The following is a 9839-nucleotide window of genomic DNA, read 5'->3' as shown; positions in this document are numbered from 1 at the left end:
CTGACTGTTAGAGCACAAAGGCATAACTAAGCACCTCTGTACACCTGGTAACCAATTAGAATAATTGTAGGTCAAGCAACTGGAGAAAACAGGCAGCCTCCCTGATGTTGGCTGAGCAAAAAAGCCCAGAAATGTAAGCCATCAGTAAATATGCCAACAGTAATACAACGTTGTTTACCCTATTACAAGGGTCCTTTTGCAGATGGGTTTGTGCAAGACACCACTTAAGACTGTTTAATGGGGGGAAGGGGGTTGGAAGAGCACTGGACTGGGAATCAGAAGACCTGGGTTCTAGGTCTGGCTCTGTCACAACCAGCTATGGGACTCTGGGTGAGTTACTTCCCCTTTCTGGGCCAAAGTATGCTGGTCTGTAAATGGAAGGGGCTAGATTAGACCACCACTGAGGGCCCTTCCAGCCTGAAACCTTGAATCCATGACTATTTCCTTGGCAATTCATGAGCTAATCATATAACCAAAGCTCCTCCTTTCTCAAGACTGGCTCTTGGAGTAGTTTCATTTCATGATCAAAGTAAAGCAACATCAGTTAGACTAGCAATGTGGTCTGTTTGCCCCTGAACCCCAAAACTCAGGGTCGTTGAGATCAAAATTATTTTCATAATAAAACTAAGATGTTATTTGCCCCTGTCACTGTATTGACGCTTGTGCTGATGGTGCAAAAGCTGTGAGGAGTAAGCTGTGCCTTTGCACAATAGAGGCAGCGCTTGTCACCATGTTTTTCACATTTGGGGACCTACACAACAGAAAAAACAGAGTGTCACTTGGGAACGTTCTTGATGAAGCAGTAAACAATCTAGTGAAACCTCAGATTCCTGGGTACAGTTTTTAAAATATACTCTGACAAATAAGAGAGGTACATATAAAATACCTTGGTTACATATCAGAATAAGATGGTTGTCTTGAGGAAAAGCATACATGCAATTGAGATTGCAGGTTAAACTAGCCATTTCTTACATGAAACATTAGTTTTTGAAAGGACAATTTATAATCCAAATACATAGGCTTTGGTATTTGGTAGCCTTTTATTTTTTCCAAAAATAAGTAAACCAGTCACTTCAAGGAAAACAGTTGATAGTATTTTTTGCCAGTGACAAAATTTGAGCTTTCAAGAGGAAATTAGAATTTTGGAAAACTTGTACCTTTCATTGTGACCTTCATAACATCCCAGTATTTAAAACTTTACTAAGAAGAGTAATATTAACAAATGTAATTTATTTTCTATTGTGCAATGAGATATGTCAACATGTAAAAGAAGTATGTAAACATTTTCCAAGTAACTAATGGATGATGTTATAAAATCTCACATGACTGAGAGGGCCATTTAAAGCTTAAGGTCAACTAATATATTTTAATGTAACAGAGTAGGAAAAGTTCATTAATGTGGTTTCAGATTCCAAATTACAACTAACCTTTAAGAAATTACCACTTGTGGAGTTTTGGCATAGTATCAAAGAAGCCTATGCACACTTAATTTAAAAGCTATTAAAATATTTACCCTTCTCTAGCTACCTATCTGGGTACAGCTAATATTTCACCATATACTTCAACCAAAACAACATATTGTAGTGGACTGAATGCAGAAGCAGATATAAGAATCCAGCTGTCTTCTATAAATCAAGGCACTAAAAAGATTTGCAGAAATCTAATACAGTGGTTCTCAACCAGGGTGATGTTGTCCACCCACTCCCCCAGCCCCAAGGGGACATTAGGAAATGTTTTGGTTGTCATCACTAGGAGGTGAGAGTGAAGCTAACATTCAGTGGATGGAGGCCAGAGATGCTCCTAAACATCCTACAATGCACAGGACAGCATCCTACCACAAAGAATTATCTGGTCCAGGATTTCAATAGTGCCAAGGTTGAGAAACTAGTCTAAAATAATACCACTGTTCTAAATCTCTTGCTTCAGAAACATTTGTTAACATGCAATGGGTTTATTACTGTTATTTTTAAATGAGTTAATAGGGTGTTTTTAATTTTACAATTTTAATTTATAATATAACTATCAATAGATATAACCCACATAAACAAAAGCTCTTTGGTGTCCTCAATAATTTTAAGATAATAAAGAGGTTCTGAGACCAGAAAGTTCACAAATTATTGATATAGATTATTACTAAGTTTGTTGAGCATCCCTATGCATTAGCCATTCTAAAAATAAGAACATTTTATGGCAGGTATGCCCACAGACAATTTAGTTTCTTCAAAAAAAAAAAAAAAAGGAAAGTATCTAGAGTGAGGAAAAAGAGGTCAGGGAAGGAGAAGACAACAGCAATGTAAGCATCTAGTATGTGTCAGAGCTTGTGACCACTGGGAGGAATGCAACCATAACTAAAATCCATCCATTGTTCCCAAAAAGCTTACTGTCTAGAAGGGAAGAGAGACACATCAACTGAAATTTTAATTAAAATATGGGAAGGAAGAAGGAAATATATGCATGGAGTATGTGAGATCAGTACAGAGGAGCCCTAGGGTTGGGGTGGGGGCGAGGTAAGGGAGACAGGGAAGGCTCCCCAGAGAAAGTAGTGTCTGAGTTGAATCTTGAAGAATTAGTAGGAATGTGGTTACTTAGAGTGGGAGGGGCACTGAGGAGAAGGTGGTCTTACAGACTGTGGGAACAGCATTAGCAAAGGCACAGAGGTATAAAAAGAGCATGGCGTATTTGGAGAAGATATGAAAGGTTGTAGAGAAAATGAAAAATACACTAGGTATGCACCCCAACAAAATTAACTTATGCCTCCAATAAAATTAAGATATTTTAAGGTCAAGAAATAACAACTCCAGTAACACCACATGTATCTCTAGTTTTGGAAGAGGATAGACTGATTCATAATTTAGGTATACTGATAAAAAGAACCCACTTTGGAAAACAAAAGTGAGACCTCACTCTCTTATCCTAATGCAACATCAAATGCTCTGCACACACTTCCCTCTCTTACACGCTCTTCTCTGTCTTTACACTATTTCTATCTCTGGCTCATGAGGGCTGCACAGGAAGCTCATTGTGGGTCAACACATTCTGCTGGAAATGGACAAGGGGAGTCCATTTCCATTTCTTGGCTTATTAGCATGAACCCTCACCCTTGAATTCACTCTACGTTGTACAGAAAGGGTTTTGTGTTCAGTTCATATAAAGAGACATAATGTTTTTCCTACCAAGGAAGTTAGTCAAGGTGGTTGAATGTTTTGGTTCAGAAGCAGTATATTAACACCATTCTGGAAAGCTGGGGCCAGTATGCTATACTAAAGCATACTGGAGTGGGAGGAGGCCCTCCTGAGTTACATAAAATAAAAGGAAGAGAGAAGACACATTTTCTAACAGTAATCACTGTCCATCTATTCCTACCAACAGCCTTCATCAGAGGTTGAACTAATCCGAAGGACACTCTGGCATTTGCCCAGGATCCCCAGGGAAAGCCTGCCCTTTCCATTGTTAGGCTGCAGAAGAAGCCTGTTTAACACACATTTGGGGCTCTGCTTTCAAGTAGAAGTCTGATTGACTGATATTCCACGCATTAAGGAGGGCCAGTCAAGTCCCCAGCCTGGGGCCTTGGCTCTCAGAGTCCCCTCAGAGGGCCTGTGCAAGCTGGCATTCAATCAGGATGAGTGTTCTACCAGAATAACATGCAGCTAAAGCAGCACAGCCAGAGTGAGACAGTGCACAGTGGTCAGGATGGGGGGCTAAGATAGTGGGCAGGAGAGCTGGTGGTGCCCATGAAAGTGATTGTATAAACAGGAGAAGGAAACTATCTGGAGAAGCAGGAGGCCCAGGGGCATGTTGAGTTGGAGTTCTTAGAGCAGACCAGGGGCAAACAGCAAAGGAGTGAGGATACCAGCAAGTGAGTGGGTGCGTAGATCCTTAAACCTACCTACCTGTTCAGGGGCAGGTAACCTAAGCTAAAAGGAGCTTACCTTAGGGACCTTGGCTTGTACCCCTCCTGCCAGTAAGCCGGTGGTTGAGAATCACTCCTGAACTTCATGAACGTCTCTGGGCCAAGGCTCAGGAGGGCAGTGCGTGTGCCTGAGGAGGTGAGCATGGTGAGAAGTGTGCCATATGTCCTCAGGATGGACTTGGTCTTCCCCTCCCTCCTGGTCCAGGATGCAGGCCTGGAGGGAAGGCTTACCAGTCAAGTCTTTAAACCCAAGTGGAGTTATGTGGGACCCCTATTGGTGGGGCCAGGAGGTAGATGACTCTAAGTAGGCACTGACCCCAATAAATGCTGCCCTGGTGTGTTCTCCACCATTGCAAACCAGTAGGCTCCAGTTTCACTGACAAGAGGTACAGCTTGCACACATCCTAGAGCATATGCATGTGGATGGAAGCCACGGCTCAAGAGAGATGGACTTGGCTGTAAAGCATGTACAGAAGACACCAGAGTCAGATAATATCAGTCAAAACAAAGATCTGTATGCACCAACCTCGACCTTCTCTCCTCTCTGCCTATTAAGCCCATCTGGCAGGCAAACTGAACCAGTCAGCACTGCCCTGATCTCCCTTTGGGGAATCGTGAAAAGTGTTTGTTGATACAGGCCATCAGCATTCAGAAGTTGAAATGTCGGAGCTGCAATAATGATTTTTTTTAAAGTACTGTACTAAGCTCTTCACAAACATTAACTCATTTAACTAGCAGGAGTTGATATAGCTTTTTACTAGCAACTGAAATCAACACAGTGACTTTATAGAAGTCAGCGTTTGGTGACCAATAATAAAGTAAAAAGGTAATGTCACTGACTCAGGATGGCTCCCTGCTCTGAGCAGCTTGCCCCGCAGCACCAAGAGGATGAGCATTCCCTCTTTCGATGCTTGTTTTGTGTCAGCAGCCATGACAATGAGAACATGTGAAATAATGTGAATGTATCTCTGGTTTTATTATTTACACTCCTGATCTGATTCAAAGCAGGACTGGGAGGTCAGCACCCATGTGGGAGTGCTCTCCACCCTATGGTACCAAATAACCCTGTTATGGTTACACTTTATGCAAAGTTGCCCCTTTGCAACAATCATGCATTTTTGTGGTATAAAGCTCTCCCTCCACTATCTCCCCCAACTTTTCCCAAAGAGAATTAAGGGGTCCACTGATGGTGGCCATGCTTTTGAAGACCATGTGTTTCCTCCACCCATGGTCTTCCCTTGCAATGCCCAAGTATGAGGCAAGAGCCAGTTGCTGGGACCATCATTGAGGCAGCACGTGCAGGTCAGCTTCAACATTCCTTCTGCTCACCACGTTGATCCTCTTCACTCTTGCCTTTGGAAGAAGGCACACCCACCACTAACCTGCCTGAGTTTTCTCCTTGTTTTGTTCTCTTATCCCATGAGTTCCTGCAGCCTGCACAATTTCCCTGAAATGTGCTAGCCTGGCTCCTTTAATCAGAATTGTACTAACTGGCGTAACTGTCTGCCTTTCCCTTCCCACTCATAGAGAGTTGACCTCTAAATTGCCCCTCTGGCCCAAGGCTTTCACTCAATATTTACTGATCACACACACAAAAAAATATTGTCTAGAGGAAACTGAGAAGATGGCAGAAAAATCAGATTTTGCAAAAAAAAAAAAAGACTGAATGTAGCTCATGTTGGAAGAAAGCTGCTTGCCTCCTGAAGACTTTGCCCTAGGGAAGCTATTTCCAGAACTGCCAGGGACAGTGGTCCCAAGATTGGTATCCAAACTCGGTATCCTTTCCCTTGTCCCCATTCCCTCAAGGCCCACAGGCCAAAATAGTACAAATAGCAAAATGACAGAGCCAGAATGGAGAAGATGTCTGGGAGGATGATTGTCAGGTATAGAGACATGAGGTCCAGAAAGGCACAGCATGCAGGGTAGGAGCATTTACCAACATCTGGGAATAGTACTTTCTTTGATCCCACATGGCTGGGAAAAGAGCTCTATAGCACATCTGATAAGAAAGGAAATTAACCCAAATCCTTGTTTGGGTTCCAGGCTAAGGAGGAATAGGACGATGAACCACTCATTATTGGCTGCTTCCATAGATGTATGGAAATGCATGGAGACTTTTAGATCTCCCTGTTCATTAATATATTGAAACTATAATAGGGAGCTGTGGTAGAGTGAGGGTGGCACCCTGAATTGAGTTCAAAGAGATGATGTTTAAGCTGAAATCACACCATTAGAAAAGATGCAATTATAAGAAGACTTGGGGGCAGGCATCACAGAAAAGGATGCTAATGCAGGTCTCTAAGGTATGAATAAAGATGGAGATCAGAAAAAAAAAAAAAGGTTATTGTGGCCAAGCATACTGTGTGAGTGGGGATAGTGACAAGCCCTGAAGAGATGGACAGGGGCCAGTTTCTGTGGAGCCTTACAGGCAAGGAAAGGATATGATGGACAGCCTGGAAAGTTTTAACCAGGCGAGTGATGAGGTCAGTTTACACTTAGATAACTCCAGATGGTCCTTGGAGAACACCTGAAGTAGGAACAAGAAGAAGCATGAACCCCATGCTAAGAGGCTGCTGTAGCATTTCTTGTGTGCAAGAAATTATGATGGATTTGACCTGGGTGGAAGTAGTGGAGGGAGAGAGAACACTGTGTCAATTGGGGAAGAGCCTTGGAAGCAGTCTTGACTTTATATTGACTGGATGTAAGTCAGGAGGGGAGAAGAGAATCAAGGGTAACCCCTGGCATACTGGCTTGAGAAGCTGTCTGCATATGATCGGGCCATTTAGGTGGACAGAAGACGTGGTGAAGCGGGTCTGGGAGTTCTCACTAAGAGTTCTGGTTTTGGGCATGCTAAACTTGAGAATTCATAGCTTATAAAATGTAATGCTATCCTAGGACCTATAATGCCTCCTGGAGCTTGGCTTTTTCCCTGGGCTTTTAAGTTCTACTGAGAGGACCATCTGTAGAGTCTACAGGGTTATAGGTCACCTTCAAGGTCCTCAAACATTGGCTTTGTCCTTGGTCTGCTCATTCATTCATTCATTCATCCCACAAACACACACCTGTGTGTCCCAGAAGTAAAGTCTGCACTTCCCTCAATCTGCATAATAATCCAACCCATAGAGGCCTTTAAATCCAAACTGTCATTTTACTGTTTAAAAATTATATTGGATGGTAACAAGCACAGAACATTACAAACAAGGCCAAACAGAGCCAATCTTCCAGTAGAGGATTCCTCCAAGGGGTAGTGGCCCCCAGCCTGGCTTACATAGACTCAGCTCCAGGCCCAGCCCTGGGACGACAGCCACCTTGTGGTCTGGATGGGAGTTTCCTATTTCCCATCCCCAAGAAACCGGGTAGGCACACTGGAAGAGACTGGACTGTTCACATGGTGGGGTGACAGATCCTGAGTAGGAGGTTGCTCAGGAGCCCAGGCCAAAGCTGCCATCAGCTTCCTGTATCTCCATCTTCCAATATTCTGGAAGACAGGCTCTGAAAAGTCATTTCCTCTATGATCTGGGTTGCTGGCCTCTTTTCCTCATTTCTAATCTTGTATCTCTGCCTTCTCTGCTTAAAAGAAAAAAATAATAACCACCCTATAATTAGCTTTTGCATGATTTTATCAAGTCTTCAGATTTTCCAAGTTCTAAAATATTTGTTTCTATTTTATTTCCATTGTTCTGCTTTCCTTGTATTTCTTCCATTTCTAACTTTTTTAGCTAGATGTTTAATTGTCTAGTTTAATTCCACACTTTTTGTTTTAAGTGTTAAATGCTACGAATTTTCCTCTTTGTATAATCCTGGCTATCTTCCACAGATTTTGATATAAAGTGTTAGTATTTTCTAAACAATTGTGCAGTTTGGGTTTCTTCTGATTTTCTCATGCAAAATTTACTAAGGAGAGTTTTAAAATATCCACGGTTTTTTTCACTTTGATTTTTGTTACTTGTTCCTAAATTTCCTGAAATGTAGTTACAGAAAATAATCTCTATCAGATAATTTTTTCAAACAATAATGAGGTTTTCTTTGTAGTTCAAAAGGTGAATTTTGAGGAATGGTTCATGATCACCCCCATGTTGAACATTTGTTAAATATTTTTTATTATATTATGCAAATATTTTTACACCCATAGGAATTTTAAACTCCCTGTATGAAACCATCTGCTGAACCAGCAGAATATTGTGTGTGGATCTTGAGAGATGGTCAAAGATGTCTTTTTCCCTCCTTCACGTATTCATTCCACAAACATTTGGAACACCAAACACCCACTCTGTGCCTCTGAGAACACATGAGTGATGAGACCCAATGGTATGGATGGACATGCGCTTGCCACATAGGCAGTAAGAGCAAAGGCTTTCTGGGTGGAAGAGATGGCAAATACAAAGGATGGAGTGGTTGGTTCCTCGAGGTCTGTTAAAAGAGTTCAAGTAGAGGGAAGAGGAGCCCTTGGCAGGGTTGAGGATATGTGAAGTCCTTCACTGTTTTTTTCATTCCACTTCCTTCCCCCACTTTCTCCAGGCATATTTTAGCCTGCTCGCCTTGTACAGGCTTGGCTCTGGGTAGATGTGGTAGTGCAGATGGCCTGGGTGGCCAGAGGGCACTTCCTCTGTGGCAGCATGGAGCCCTGTGGCATAACTTTGCCCTGTAGGTGAACTCAGGAGACACCATATGCAAAGTTTCATGGAAAAAGTATCTTACAAGGGCATCAAGGCCTGCTCTCTGGGTATCAAGGACAGATGATGGAGTATGCCGTGATAGTTTGTGCATTTCTTGGTTGTAGGCAAAAAAGATTTGCTGTATAAAAAGACAAGGAACACATCACTAGCAGTTGAGCACTTGTTCTAGTAAAATGTAAAGCTCTCAAGTTTCATTCCATGATGAGAAAAGACTAAAACTCTGGACACACACACCCCACCCTGTGATTTGGTCCATCACATGTTTTGTAGCAAACCAGCTGGCAAAAGAGGAACCTAGATGCTCAGATCAAAAAAGGGCAGATATCTGACTCTTCAAAAAAGTTCTAAGTTCTCAAAGAAAAATCCATCAGAATAAGAAACTAAAACACTCTTAAAATTGTTACAGGCACTAAAGAAAACACAAGGTCTCCATACTGATCTCTACAACCTGTGTGGAAAGGCAGACCTAGTCCCTGCAGGAACATTCTTTAAAGATAAAAGAGCCAGCAGCTTCCCTTGGAGAGGAGACATGGGGGAGGATTTGGGATCAGGAGGTGGAGAGCATGTAAATGACATCTCCTCCTCTTGGAGCCAGAAAACTGACTGAAGTGGCAAAGTGAAGTGCACATCTAAACACCCAGGGTGAGAAGAAAAACCCACCTGTACCAACTCTGCTGAAGAAGAGGACAGAGAACTTTAAGCCTCGATTAGAAGTGCAGATCAGAATGTTCGGGAGACAGTATATGGAGTGACGGAAACTTAAGAAGAAAAAATGGAGCTTCTTGGAATGTTAGCTGTGAATGGAGACTGTGACTTAGAAAAAGAGGAGTACTCAGAACAAATGACAAGATGAAGAGCAGGAGACCTGCAGAAATTGATTCAAAGACTTTGGAGAAAAGCTGCAAAGAAGCATTTCTTCTTCTCAAAGCCAGATTCTGCCTCTTGAGCTGAAAAGCTCTTGCTCATGGTTGAGAGTTTGGGAGGCTGACAGAAACCTCATTGCCTCCAGACAGGAGGTTGCAGACCTGAGAATAAGAGCCACTGAAACAGTGGTTAAAGTGAAGCTTCTAGAAGTGGATTTGATAGTTTAGGCAGAGCATCCAACAGAGAACATCGCTCTCCGCTCCCTGGGCAATGGGGTGAGGCTACCTCTGAAACAGAAGGACTCAGTCCTCTCTCTTGAGAACATCCTCTTGGCCACCATGATTTCCTCTTCTTCCCTCCTTCCACTCTTCCTCCCCTCCATTCATCCC

Source organism: Canis lupus, chromosome 27, assembly GCF_011100685.1.
Source record: "Canis lupus familiaris isolate Mischka breed German Shepherd chromosome 27, alternate assembly UU_Cfam_GSD_1.0, whole genome shotgun sequence".
NCBI classification, from domain to species: domain Eukaryota; kingdom Metazoa; phylum Chordata; class Mammalia; order Carnivora; family Canidae; genus Canis; species Canis lupus.
The sequence above is the reverse complement of the archived record's forward strand: the minus strand, read 5'-3'. Positions refer to the sequence as shown.